Here is a 15328-nt window from a genome sequence, read left to right on the forward strand (position 1 = left end):
AGGTAGAAAATATACTTTATAGTTTCTGTACTGTAATAAATTATGTGTCAATTAGCACTGCATCATTCATACATTTTATTTATTTATTGTGTTTATTGTCTTAACGTTTCATCAGTTCATTCTGCTTTTTATTCAGCTTAGCTGCAGATATAGCCTGGCACGTCTTAAGTTCTATGAGCGCGAGATCAATTCTCTTTAGTGCGAAAACTTCTTTATCTCATTTTCATAAAATAAGATGCTATAGTTTTTAACTTTTCCTCTCCATCGGAGAATGATGATTCTGAATTAAAACGCGCCCAATGTCTGTTTGCTATGGCAACAAACGCTACTTTCATGCATCTGATTAAAGCAATGGGCCCCAAGAAGCCGTGGTTTACAGTGAATTTATAACAGCTGAGGGGCGTTGTTAGGCACGACGCGAAGCGGAGGTTATTGTAATGCTGTGGTTATTTTAACAGTTTCCTTCGTACATTCGGTTGAATGACATTGTTAAAACACATTTATCATTCAATGGAACTGTGCGTATGCTTTAGACACTTACATTTTTGCTCCTTCCATGCAATAAATGCGCAGCCTTCGACTGCTGAGAAGAGCCATTGAATACAGTGACCGAGAGCCATTGAAAAACTACAGAAAAGTAAAACTACTTCACTTTAGCATTACTGGCTAAGAGTACTAAGGAGAGATCACACATCAGCTGCTCAAAAAATGTGTCAGTGAGACAAACAGAGCTAATTGCGAGTGCAATCTTTTGACAGTCACAGGCGGTAAATAGCGGAGCGCGTGAAGGAGAGACGCGAGGCACGAACACTGTTCAAGGTCTCCATTAATTCCTGCTTGTAGTAATTTAATGTGTATATATTTTGAAAGCATTGAATCGCTACAGAAATCGCGATTCATTGGATTCTTAGCGTTTTAAATCGATTACTGTCCGAAATCGACGATTCACGATTCAAAAATCCGTGTTTCAGATCGATGCATATGCATCATCAGGGTTTGTAATCGATGCATCGAGAAAACGAGTGAATCGTTACACCCCTAATAGCTATGCTTTCATTAAGAAGGGCTGGTTCACACTGACCCAACAAACTGCAAAAAAAAACTGCAGAAAAAAAATGTTGTCTGTATTTTGTGATCCAGTGAAATTTGAATTTCCTAAGTTTAAGAAAAACTATAAAAAGTTTTGCCAGATGGGTAAAGAACTTAAACTTACAAAGTTCTGTTCAGTGAAAACAAGTCTTACTGTCTTAAGATGTGTTAAAATTTCAGTACAATTACCAAACTTTTGCCAAAATTGTCTGTTTTCAATTTTGTAGCAATGTATGAAGCTGAACTCACAAAGATGTCACTTTCAAACCAGGATTCACTTGAACCTGATGCACAATCTGCATGTGGAAATATCTCTTCCTTTTCCTGTTCCTATTAAAACACTGGATTTTTCCGCAAAAAAATTAACTGAAAAACGGTAAATGTGATTGCACCTTTACACAATTTCACTTCTCAAGTCAGCTTCTCAATAATAATATTTAGATTTTAATTGGAAAGCAGAACAAAAATACAGATTTTTAGACAGACAAATGACTGTCTTCGTGAGTAACCTTTCGGCTAATTCGTTCAAAAACACTGATTCATTCAGAGGCGTAACAATTGGCTGTCTTTATGAGTGAATCATTCAATCCATCCATTTCCAAACACTGATTCAGCTGGGAACTAAACAAGTGACTTTCTTTATGAGTGAATCATTGAATTTACTCAACTAATTCCTACTGCTGTGCTTTGTTTTCAACTATTTTCGTGGCCAAGCAAAAATGGCAGTATGATGCCTAAAATGTAAGTCACTCAGTATTAACTTCTTGTTTATTAATTTATTGTGCAAAAGTAATATCATAGCTGTGCTGTTGGCCAGAGTATCACCACAGCAACACCAGCACTCTTACTCATGTTATGTTTATTAATAGAATATTGGCATACATAACTGTCATTTTCACAAATGCCGTTTTGATAGTGTGTTAGCGCAATGTGAACTAACCTAGACTCCTACATATGGAGTTCAGTGAGCTTCATGAATGAAAGGAGAGAAGAAAAACTGTTGGCAGCTCTTTGAGGGTCACACCTGGGAGAAACAGTACAAACGATGTGGTCACTCCATTAGTGGTTACCATACACAGATCTGTTTGTGTGAGGGTGTAAATATAGAGGATCGATAACCTACAGTCTGACTGACAAAAGCAGAGAAATGCATTTAAAGATGGAAACTAGCAGAGAGCTGTGTTACATTTTTATATTCAAGCTTCTAAAAATACGCCAGTGCTGAGAGGACAGCTTTCCACACAGTGTCAAACAGAGCTTACTTTAGCGATCTGCAGAGTGGTGAAAATCTGGTCTGAGATAATGGCATTGATATGCAGTAGGGATGAGAGAGTGCTGCATGCTGGCTCTATAGGCAGTCTCTGCTGTGATGGGAAGGTCTATAAAGAAAGTGTGTGTATGTGTACGTGTGCGCATTGATCAGTTGCGAAGCTGTTCTGGCACGTATAGACTGTATGCCATATTGCGTCCATGCTGGAGAGCTTCAGCAGAGAGGGTAGTGCTCTGAGTACTGAGATTCTGAGCTTTCCTCCCTGCTGTTATTCAATATCAGCACAGACCCATGTATCCACATTCACGGTCTGACGATAACATCAAATTACACTCATCCAGCACTGAGCTCTGACTGAGTTTACAAAAAACACCTCTCTCACAATCTCTCCTTCTGTCCGTGGGAATCTTGACAGTCTGTACACGCCCACCTCCTGTTTTTCTTTTAGGAACAGTTCACCCAAAAACAGAAATTCTGTAATTTTCTCAACCTTGTGTCATTCTAAACCTGTATGACTGATTGACTTCTGTTGGACACGAATGGGGTTTTTTGGTTTAAGAATATAATTGCCTTTTTTTTCCATAATTAAGTGATATTGAGTTTTGTTACCATTTCTCGCATATAGTAACTTACTAAATTACTCCAAAAGAGTTTCGGGAAATTATTTCGCAAGACAGAGAAGGCAGTGCAATATCTCTACTGAGTCTACCTGTACAGCACAAACAGACAAAACGAAAGATCCTTCTTTCTGATTCTTTTTTGTGAATCAGAAACCTACTTCGGAACAAGTATAGTCTGATACCTAAATAAATAACTCGTATGAGCCAGCTCTTTCTAGTGAATTAAAAACATACAGTGCAACCAGTATAGTCCAGTTCCTGAATGAATGACTCTTAAGTTGGTTATTTTAAGTGAATCAAAATTATACTGGGCATCCAGTGCAGTCCAATTTTGCAAATAAATGAGTTTTACAAGCAGGTTATTTTTAGTGATTCAAAAGCATACAGCACAACCAGTGTGGTCCAAATCCAAACACTTCTTTTTAGTGAATTACAAACATACAGTGCAACCAGTATAGTCCAATTCCTGAACGAATGACTCTGAGTTGGTTCTTTTTAGTGAATAGCACCCAGTATTATTCAATTCCCAAATAAATGACTTGTACATGCAGGTTCTTTTTAGTGAATCAAAAGCATACAGTGTAATCAGTGCAGTTCAGTTTCTGAATGAATGACCTTGAGTCGGTACTTTTTAGTGAATCAAAAGAATACAGCAGTCAGTATAGTCCGATTCTTGAACTAATGACTCTAAGAGCCATGACTAATGACTAAAGATATACCTAATGGGTTTTGTCAATATTATTTTATAAAATATTATTTTACAAATATATGGTTAGGACGATCATTGGATTACAGATGATGACATTTTTTAAAACTGTTCATTCGTACTGTTCCTTTAGCATCTATCTCTTGCACTGTGTCTCTCTCTTTCTCTCTCCTTATTGATCTTCTCTGTTACTCAGTTCAGGCATGTTTCTGTTCTACTTTTGCTCTCTCTGATGCTCTTTTTTTTCTGCTGATCTCTCCATCTCCCCACCTCTGTTTTTCTCTATGTATGTTTATATCCATGTCTCGCTCCCCCTCTTCTCTCTCTCTCTCTCTCTCTCCCTCTCCCTCTCTCTCTCTCTCCCTCTCTCTCTCCCTCTCTCCCTCTCTCTCTCTCTCTCTCCCTCTCCCTCTCTCTCTCTTTCTCTCTCACGTTCGCTAATGGGGTGTTCTGAGGTCTTGTGCGCAAGGAATTGGCAGAACACTGGGACATATGGCAGGGACTGAGTGAGAGGGTTGGCTGCTGGTTTGATGCTCCAGTGAGGTAGCTGGCTCTGACAGGTCGGACAGGTCCCAACGCATGGTGGAGGACTTTCCAAAATAAAAGTGCCCGCACGGGCTTCTCGAGAAGAGCTGTGAAATAAATAACGCTATAGTGGAAGAATCTGTTTTCTTCATCTTTTTGGCTGGTTTCCACATGAACTTAATCTTCTCCGTGAAATTGAGATGAGATCTGAGGATTTTACGTCACTCAACCATGGGCTTCTCGATTTAATGTGGTGTCCTAGAAAATGCCAGCATTTAAAAACGCTGAGCCTCCACACCTGCAAGAAAGGGAGAGAGATAAAGAGAGGGAGTTCAAAAGTTGAGACGAATTCGTTAGGAGAGGAAGAGATGCCTCTAGGACGGCAGGCTGTGTGTCTGTGTGACGCCGGTTTGTCTCCGTGCATTTGCATAAGAAAGGCTGTAATGAGGTGCTGTGGAGGTGGATAGAGTTTTTTGAAGTGAGTTGTGACTTCGCGCTGCATGTTCCACAGATTCACGGCTATTTTTTGAGAGATATGTGTTTAGAGTGTTTAGCTAAAGGTGTCTGGTCACAGCTGAATATAGAAAGACATTTAATAGTACCATATCTCAGAATGATAATTGGACTCCTTGTTCATGAATGAACACTGCAGCTATGAAACTTGGATTTTTTTTTCAGTGAATCTCAGATGCGTGAATGCGTTTTCAACCTCAAAAAAGCACCCAGCCTTTTCATTTTTTGAATGAAAGACATTATGAATGATGTTTATGGGAGATCAGTTGCCAATTAATTAATTAAAATTAATTATTTAATTTTAATTTTAAGGTGGAGAAGCACAGTATTTGCATGTACTGTTTTGTAAAAGATGTGCTTTCAGTCTCATCGGTACTGAATCATTAGAATGATTTTCCAAAACCTTCAGTTTTAGTTTTACCAGATATGAGCTCTTATCTCAGCAAAGAAAGACTCAAATATTATTTATCTCCCTGAAATGAAAACACTGTCATTTGGAGAAATTGTAATTTCAGATTGAACAGCATCCACAATATAGCTGCCTCGACATCCGAAATAATGAGCCAGCCAGTCTTTTGTGCTTTTTGTATCTTTCGCCGTCTGATCCCATTCACTGGCAGATTTATGATGTGAGGAATAATCAATCAAACAATAAATCAATATTCAACAAAACACATCTGTGGCCAGTCAAGTGTGAAACGCTCCTCCGTAGCGCCAGCTCAGAATAGCTTGATGGGTCTCGGCTGCGCTCTGAGATGGAGAAATTTTGATAACTGGCCTTATCAAGGTCGGAGCGGCTAAGCAGACTGAATAAACTTGTCACATGTAATATAGTGCTCTGCCTGAACGTTGGAGGGAGGGGGGAAACATCACGCAGGGAAATTAATTGGAATTATGGACGTAATGGTTCCTTGATACAACAATATGTATTTATATTTATATTATGTCAGTTGATGCAGTGAATGTACTCGAGGCACTTCTTAGTAGCTGAAAGAGGTAACTGGCAGTATAACTAGACCTCAGAGTCAGTTTAATGGTATCGTTGCTGTCCATGGTCCATAGCCCCCGGTATATATTTAGCTTGGGTAATTGCGGTGTTATTATCTTCTGTTGTTGTCACTCCTGTTGTTTTTCTTGCCGTTGTTAGATTGAGACTCGGCTGCGGCTTTGGAGCTGCTCTCATTAACTCACTGTGCTATCATCTCCAGTGGCAAAACAAGCCGCCTGAGTGAGTGTACTGCTCACTGGGAGCCACTTTGACCTCTTCTGTCCTTTACTCTTATAGCCCCTATACGTACTGGATATGCAGTGATGTACATTTGGTTTACATACTCCTCTGTAGGATTTAGTTTGAAACAATTTTCACTCAGAAATTGCTAGTAAATTTCAGAAATAATTACACAAAAATGCAAGTAACTGCATTGACCCTGAAATTTTGAAATGCAAAGACTGAAATATTATTTTCTTGTAAAACGTACTCCGAGTAGTGTGTTTTCTTTAGAACTTTGAAAGATCATTTTTACAGTGTACCTCTTGCATAATCTGTTAGATGTTTTAAAAGTTTAATTATACATTTTTAGTACTGCCCTGAAGAATCTGCAGAATCCATACTTCTTTTTCTTTGACGAATGGAAAGTTCAAAAGAACAGCATTTATTTTAAATAAAAAGTGTATTGAATAGAAATCATTATAAATGGATCTACTGTCACATTTGATATATTTAATGCAGTCATATTCATTGCTTAATAATATATTAATTAACAAAACAAAATTAACTATATATATATATATATATATATATATATGCTGTATATACATTTTCTGTACATTATTACACATAATATGTTATTATATGTAATTTAATTTGTAATTATTCTGTTCAAAAGTTTGCATAATGGTTTCATCATGGCAGTACTTAATAAAGTAAACAACACAATTATAAGAATCTTGCAAAGGGTACATAAACGTATATGCAGAACTGTATACCTAATGTGTACCTTATGCCACAGATTACATTTAATCTTGTGAAGGTGAGATGAGTGTAACACAATTAACATACAAACCACACACACACACACTCACAGACACACACACACACACACACACACATACTGAGTGCAAATTGTTTGGGGATGCACTGCATCTACTATTAATTAGAGTGGAGGACAATATTTTGCTCGAATTTTAAGGCTAGAGGCTCAGGGAAAGAAGGTGTGAAAAATGGAGAGAGGCGAAGTGAAGGCTGGTGATAAATGATAGAAAGGGTGGATGTGTTATGGAAGAGGGAGAAGAAAATGTGTGAATACACATGCATGTAATATGAGCTTACTTAATTGCTTCTGCTTCTCCCCAGAATGCTTTGATATTTCCAAGAGATTTGAAAGGAGTTTCCTCACAACCTTACAATAAAGCAGCAAGGTTTTTATTTAGAAAAAGATCACACTGTTTTATGCAGGTCAGAACAAAAGTGTTTCAAAATTATTTAAAGGGACAGTTTAACCAAAAATGAACTCATGTCATTCCAAACCCATTTGACTTTCTTCCATGGATGGAAGACAAAAGAAGATATTTAGCAGAATGAACAAGCTGCTTTTCCATACACTGAAAAAAATAATTGTTGGTGAAATTGAAAAATTGAATAAAAATTTATACTAAATTTGATTACAAAGAAATGGCAAGAAACACATTGAATTAAGCGTGACATTTGGAAAGACTGAAGCCATGCATCTTGGGGGAAAAAAAACATAATAGAAAAAAAAGGCATAATATTACCTAATTTGACAATGCAGAATTAAAAATACCAATAAAAGCATTTTTTTTTCATAATATATAAATATGTATCAGCTTATATGCACTTATAAAAACAACAAAAGCAGTCACACGTCAAAAGTATTTGAAAAATATGTTCAAACCTCCCATTTTATGTCAAAGAACTTGACGTAAGTTCCAACAAGATTACATTTGCATATACTGCTTGTACACACTCAAGAAGTGAACTTCCTCTTCACAGATTTACTTTCAGCTGTCATGATTGCATTCCACCTTCCAAATGCTATGAAATTCATATCATATTTTCTGAGAAAGTGTGATGTGCTAGAGCAAAACAGGACCCAAAAAATGATAACAAAACAAGTATTGGATTTTATTTAGCAAATATGATGCAGGGCCGTGTATAATTCCAACTTCAAAAAAATATTTTTTTTCACAGTGAAAGTGGATGGTAAGCAGACAGCGGTGGTCATTTTTAAACCCCAAACAGTTAGGCTATAGAATGTTGTCTAGGGTGATTTAATACTGTGGTCCAGTTAGACGTCATTATTAAATAAAAGAACGATAGCTTGTGTTTAACGGTATGCTGTTACCCCACCCCCTTCTCAAGCAGATAAAAAACAAGTGGCTAAGCTATTACTTGAATGGGTTTGTAAGTAATCTTGATCTAGTGGGCTAGCTTGAAGAAGTGTATCCTCCCACTAGATTTATCTGTGCCCAGAGCCTCAGTCTCCCTTTCAGCCCCACTGTCGTTTATCTCCGCTCTTGTATTCCCTCCAGCGTGAATGGGGACATGGTGGTAAAGCTATATGTGATTCGCCATAACATACCTCTGGAGAGCCTGCAAAGGTCGTTTGGCTAAAACACAAAGAGAGGAAGAATCAAAGCATACAGATAAAATGAATGCACAAGCTAGCTGTGGCCACTGAGGTACATGGTTGACAGGTGAATCATTTACACTTTAGTCAATGACAGTGCAGTATTTCTCTACAGATTACAAATTCACACAAGTCTGTGGGTTAGTGCTGAAATTGCTTTACTTCTTCTTACATATTAATTTCCCATAACTGTGAGCGAAATTTCATCTTATGAAAAATCAGTGTAGACAGCTTTGACAGTTTAACTGGTGCTTAGTCCCTGTTCAGTCTGACACCAAGCGTTCACTTATAGTTAAAAATCAGCCTACAGTCAGAGAAGCTGCTGTGATTTTATTTTATTTTCTTAACTAGACACATTCTGATTTTATTTTGCAGTATCATTTTGGCGTAGATTTATAAGGACATATTAAAAGGCCCAAATTAATTAGTTTTATGTTCAGCGTCAATTATTAATGCTGACTGTTTTGTGAAGCATTATTGGCTTTGTTGCTGCTGAGACCCCTGCAGATTGTGCCATTGTATAATGTGATTACAAAATATTTTTTTTTACTATGTCCATTAAAAAAAAAAAAAAGCTCAGGCTCAGATGGAATAAGATATGGGTATGTCGAAATGACTTTGAGATGTCTGTTGTTGAATAGAAAAAAGTATTAATTCATTACCACCCCTGCAGTACTACTAATTAGGCAAATTCTGTCATATTGCGTTTATTACGTGCAGCACAATAATTAAAGTTGACACTATTGTCAGATGTGTATTTTCCTTTTTTTTTTTTATATATCCCACCCTTACTGGGGAGTCATTAAATAACGGATTTCATAAAGCTCTTCTTTCAGACGGTGAAGGGGAAACCATACAACCATAGTACAGCTTGTCTTCCTGTAACATGGGAGTTCTCAATGCTTGACTGGCTGTGTTTGGTGTTCACAGGCTGTCGCCTGTAGCAGCTTTGAGGTAACAAGCCCACAGACATGCTGCCCCCAACGTTCCTGTCTAAATTTAAGCTGATGAAGAGATAATTGCTCAGTCAGCAGCATACAAAGCATCACTCCACAAGTGCGAACAGAAGCTAAAGCAGTGGTTCTCAAGACCGTTACGTACAATACGGAATCGTCCTGTATTAATGGCATCAAAGAACCGTTCTGTATGGAAGCCATATTTGCAAGCGTACATCGTATGACCATCTAGACCATACGGATATCAAACTCTAAAATGAGAATGAAACATTTTTATTGGACAAGTCACTTGATTCGCGAACATACCCGTTCGGGGAAGGCTTTAAAACCTAATAATAAAACGTGGTAATTTAGATTTTTAGCAAATCAGTTTGAGGCAAATGCAAACAACATGAATATTGTTCATGAGTCCAACAGCCAGCCACGTAAGAAAACATGCAATATACTTGAGGGAAGGCGTGATCAAAAAGGCAAGTCGTTTTTAGTTTAGAGAAAAACATTTTACATTTAATAACTTCTAGCGTATTCTTAACCTTGGACCTCATTATTAAAACACAAAAATGACCAATAAAGTCGTAAAAGCTGCCAATGCTGATTCTCTAAGTTAATTGAAAATATGCATTTTCATTCATTCTTACAGTACATAGTTGCAACAACATTTTAGTTCAAAATTTTAAGTGCCATTGTTTAAAGCAGCGCTATGTAACTTTTGGCGCTATAGCAGTTAATAAACAGAAGTACACACATCCCGCGGAAGAACATTCCAACCGGAGATACTCTAAGTTTGTGTCTATGGCGATTCACGCAGGTATGTGTTACTCCGCAGCGGTGACGACCCGACCAGGCTACAATAGTCCAAATATAAGTACTTATTATAAGTGTACCGTAGTGACTCGGAATAAGACAAAAACGCGGTTTGGAAGATGAATTCATGATGTACTCGCTCATTATATACATTTTGCAAATTTTGAACACAGAAAACTTACATAGTGCTGCTTTAAATAATGCTTTATTGACTGACATTTCATAGACATAACAGTTGTTATGCTTTCAAATTTTATGTCCATGTATGTATCCATCTTCCTGACAAAAAAAAGTGTATTGTTTTGAAGAGAGGTTGATGATATTTTAAATGTTTTGATATAGCTATATATAAGTTACTACACCGCTGGTGCAGTCACAATTCTAGAGTGGTACAATTTGCTCAGGCCAATGGTTTCTGTGAATCATGTGTTGTTGTTGTTGTTGTTGTTTGGCATGACATTAAAATTCTTTTTAGAATTAAAATGTACATAAATGAGTTAAGCAAAACAAATGCATTTATGTCTAAGAACCTTTTATACATATTTAACTGCAGACACTGAAATGACATTCACTATGTGGTACAGTACTAATATTTTGAATGTCCCTTATTCTGTTCCTTATTTTCCTATAAAGAACCACGATTGTCACTTATTTTCCTTTTTTGAAGTTGGCAACCCTAGTGGAGACCTTACACAGTAATAGTACAAAATGGGATCAGTAAGGTTTTTGAAAAAACTGAATACTTTTGCTCAGCAAGGACATGTTAAATTGAGTAAAAGGGGCAGTAAAGACATTTATAATGTTACAGAATATTTCTATTTCAAATGAATGCTGTTCCTTTGAACTTTATATTCATCAAAGAATCCTGAAAAAAAATGATTACGGTTTGCTCAAAAATATTAGGTAGCACAACTGTATTCAACATTGACAATGATAAGAAAAAATGTATGTATGTCTGAACAGCAGAATGCTGCTTAAAAATATGTCAGAATGCAGCTACTCCAAGCAGCAGATAGGGGGTGAGACAGTGATATCACAACTGGTATGCATCTTCAAATGTGATGTCGGTATAGGTTGATAGACAAATTATACAGCATTTGATGTCATGGATTGTACTTCGAGCCTTCAAAGAAAAGGACCTACCTTAGCATTTTGTGTGGCACATTTGGGTGCAGCTTGTTTGGCGAATGTCAAAGCAAGCTTTACAAAAAGGCTGTTATTGAAAGATGGGGCAATTATATTGGACCTGACAGCAAATACACAAGTAATGTTGCTCCTTTCACATTCAAAAAGTCTAACCAATCATAGCGGACATCCAATATATTGTTTTAAAGGTGGAGTATCAAAAACAGCCAGTTTAATCCTATAAGGAAGAGAAAGGATGGAAAATATAATGTTATACTAAATTACAGCTGGTTTTGCAGCAAGAAAATTGACTAACATTAAAATAGACTACAGGTAGCCTACAGTACAGGAAAAAAGGTACAGTACATTGAGTGTAAATAGAGGCACATATAGGTCCCTCAAGTGTAAATGGCAACAAATAGCATCTTGTTTGCATTAAGAGCAAATGGAAGTAATGTGCTGTTTGTACGAAGGGTAAATTGCCTGAGTAGTGGCAGTTAGAAAAAATAGCCTTTACCAAGGTTGGTGTAAATAGACACTGCCAAAGATAAATGATAACAGGTAGGATATGGCTTTTTAAAGCACAAACAGAAAATACATTTGATGTTATGCAGAAATCAGAGCAAATTGCTATGTGCTATCGCGCGAAGAGGTGATTGGAGGTCACTTTTATCCAACAGATAGCCTAATGCTGTATTTAAATGAGCCTTCCTGTATATTTGCTCTTGAAGATGAAGATTTGATTTCCTGTAAGAGTATTTGCAGAGATCAAATCTAATGAAAGACTGGACAGGGAAGTCACAACAGAGACTGATGGTGCCGAAAGACTCATAAAGCACTGTTACTGGCATCGAAATGGGGATTTGAAGGGATTTTGTTGTTATTCTGGGCATCCAATATATTCATACCTGTGTGAAACGGTGTGTGTATGGCCCAATATGTGTGTGTTGGTGCAAAAGCCAGTTTGTGTGTGCTGGTGCGACTCTGTGGGCGCCTTCCTGCACTGAGTCACTTTATAGCTGACTCAGTGGTATATAGAGGAGGTGGAAGAGAGCCAGATACAGCACCACCCTTTGGCTCTTTGTGCACACACACAAACACTTCATCAGCCGAGGCAAAAAGCTTATTTAACTCGCAGTGGACACAGGAAGGGTGATGAAGGATGGAGAAAGAGATGGAGTAAATGAGCCTTGTTGATATCTCCAGGGTTTATCTTAAGAATATTCCAGATAATTCCAGAGCAGATGAGCTGGTCTTATGGTGTGTTAGGTTAATTGTGTTGCAGATTCCTGGATTTATGGTAATTTGGTTCAGTCTTGCTGTAAATTGCCTGTTAAAGTCATTAATATTCCTGATGAGAAGTAGACTCAACTCTGCTCTGTAATAATGAAATTGTATTTACCGGTAGCTGTGGAGATAGGACTTCACACTTTATTAATGGGCACCTCTTCAGTTTATATTTTAACCAAGTTCCCAAAATACACTCGGATCTGGGTGACAGTTGGAGTTGTTTGCGCAAATGGGAAGAGGAGTGAGAGTGTGCGCGCCTGGGTTCTGTGCCAGCACACTTACAGTAATGGGTCTCGCTGACTGATTTGGTAATTATGTCCTGATATGTGTGGCTGCTTTATTTATGGTCACCATTATCAAGGACCTTGGTTCTCATTTATGTGCAAGATGGCTCTGACCTCAATCTCGTAGGTGTGTGTGCACATACCGACAGCAACCAATCACTCTCAGATTGACAGTGGTGAATTCCTACTACGTTTGACCCCTTTAGTATGACTTTAGACTGGCTTTTGGCTTTGTACAGGTAGGTCATTTGAAATTAGCAAGTCTTGTGTCCAGTAAGCATGGGAACTGATAGATTATACGGTAAGTCATCTACTCCGTATTACTATGTGATGGAGGGCTCACATATCTAAAGGGTCAATGACATATAAAAGCATCCACGACAAAGAAAAGATGCTTTAATGTTGGATTCATATGGTTTTGGTAACATTTTCCAGAAAGGTTTCAATTCAATGACTCCAAAAAAGTCATATGATGCAACAAAATAAGAAATATTAGCACAATTTGCTTAAATGTACATTTTTTATTTATCTATCTATCTATCTATCTATCTATGTAATGTCATAAATTATTATTTCATAAGAATAATAATACTGAGGTTTTGGGAAGCCACATCCGTATGGCATTTTACAACCTTGCCTTGTTATGAAAAGTTCAAATGATCTGATATTTTAAAGGTCCCATATTGTCAAAACTGAAATTTCCTGGCTTTTTTCATGATAACTGAGGTCTAGGTGCTATGTAAGTACCATATCGTATTTACCTTGATACACAGTCGTGAGGGTCTGCAGGTGTCCTCTCTGTGATGTAATTTCCTTTTTTTCTTGCATGTTGGTTGGAGCACATTACTGTTGATTTGACAGTCAGAAGGTTTTCAGATATTTTTTGCGGTGATCTTTTAAAAATAGTAATAAAGGATTATTGTCACATGTATGTTCCCATTTAGTTCCTGTTTGCCCTTATTTGGTTTAGTTCCTGTCCTCATTGTGTTAATTTGTATCCAGCTGTGTTTGATTCATTATCTCGTTTTCCCCTTGCATATAAACCCTGTGTTTCCCTGAGTCTGAGTCCGCTGTTATATGTCATCCTTGAGTTCCAGTGATTGTACCCCTTTGCTTGTTTGATTAAAATCCTAGTTGAAGTATTCTCCTGCGTCTCCTCGTTCCTCCCAGAGAGAGATCGTGACAGAACAGCGGACCTAAAACCGAAAGTAAGCGGCGCCTTTTTCCCCCCGTGGTCGTTTTCCGTTTTTTTGAAAGTTTTTTGTTTTCCCTGTTTGTTTCTCCCCGCGGCCATGGAGATGGCCGCCGCACGATTCATTGCCCTAGCACGTAAAGATTTCCCCTTCTACGAGTACGCCGGGGAATTCTGCGGGCTCGCCGCAGCGACGCCACTGGATGACGCCACGCTCAACTCGCAGTTCTGGATCGGGGCTAATTACCATCGCCCCGTGGACCTCCCAGACACCACTGAACTAAGCTGGAGGGAAGGGATCCTCCGGTGTCAGGAGAGCGTCCGGCCTCGATCCAGAACCAACCCGCAGTCAAGCCCACCGATGCACTCTCAAGCCCAGAAAAACGGGCGCCAGCTCATGTCTCAGAACTCCTGGATATGGCACTTACTCTGGAGTTCTCGGCCCCTATCCTCTCTCCTGAGTCCGCTCCAGTGTCTGCTCCAGCCCCAGAGCCTGCTCCAGTGTCGGCTCCAGCCCCAAAGCTCGCTCCAGTGTCGGCTCCAGCCCCAGAGCTCGCTCCCGTGTGGGCTCCTGTTCCCGAGTTTAGCCCACAGAGGGCTCCTGTTCCCGAGTTTAGCCCACGGAGGGCTCCTGTTCCCGAGTTTAGCCCATGGATTGCTCCAGTCCCCGAGTTTAGCCCAGAGAGGGCTCCAGACCCCGAGTTTAGCCCAGTTAGGGCTACAGTTCCCGAGTTTAGCCCAGAGTGGGCTCCAGTCCCCGAGTTTAGCCCAGAGAGGGATCCAGTCCCCGAGTTTAGCCCAGTGAGGGCTCCTGTCCCCGAGTTTATCCTAGAGAAGGCTCCAGTCCCCAAGTCAAGCCCAGGGAGGGCCACAGTTCCCGAGTTAGGCCTACGGAGGGCCCCTAAAGACTATATTCTCCCCAAGGATTTTTTTTTGGGGGTAGGCCAGGCCAAGTGCCGAGGCCAGGCTCCCCGAGCTCCCTGTTTCACCATTGCTCCCCGAGCTCCCTGTTCCGCCATGGCCCCCCGAGCTCCCTGTTCCGCCATGGCCCCCCGAGCTCCCTGTTCCACCATGGCCTCCTGAACTGCCTGATCCGCCATGGCCTCCCGAACTGCCTGCTCCGCCATGGCCTCCCGAACTGCCTGCTCCGCCATGGCCTCCTGAACTGTCAGCTCCGCCATGGCCCCCTGAGCTACCAGCTCCGCCATGGCAACCTGAACTGCCTGCTCCGCCATGGCTCTCGGAGCTCCCTGCTCCGCCCCGGAGGCCCTCCTTGTCTCCACCTTGTTCCTGCCCTGCACCAGCCT

The 15328-nt window shown here is 39.5% G+C and overlaps 1 protein-coding gene across 1 annotated transcript in view; it reads left to right on the forward strand.

Moving 5' to 3' along the window:
* LOC107738982 (neurexin-1a-like) overlaps window positions 1-15328 on the forward strand; it is a 111755-nt gene that overhangs the window by 61711 nt on the left and 34716 nt on the right. The window lies entirely within an intron of this gene.

This window comes from Sinocyclocheilus rhinocerous, unplaced genomic scaffold (assembly GCF_001515625.1).
Source record: "Sinocyclocheilus rhinocerous isolate Xijiao unplaced genomic scaffold, SAMN03320098_v1.1 scaffold735, whole genome shotgun sequence".
Classification (NCBI taxonomy): domain Eukaryota; kingdom Metazoa; phylum Chordata; class Actinopteri; order Cypriniformes; family Cyprinidae; genus Sinocyclocheilus; species Sinocyclocheilus rhinocerous.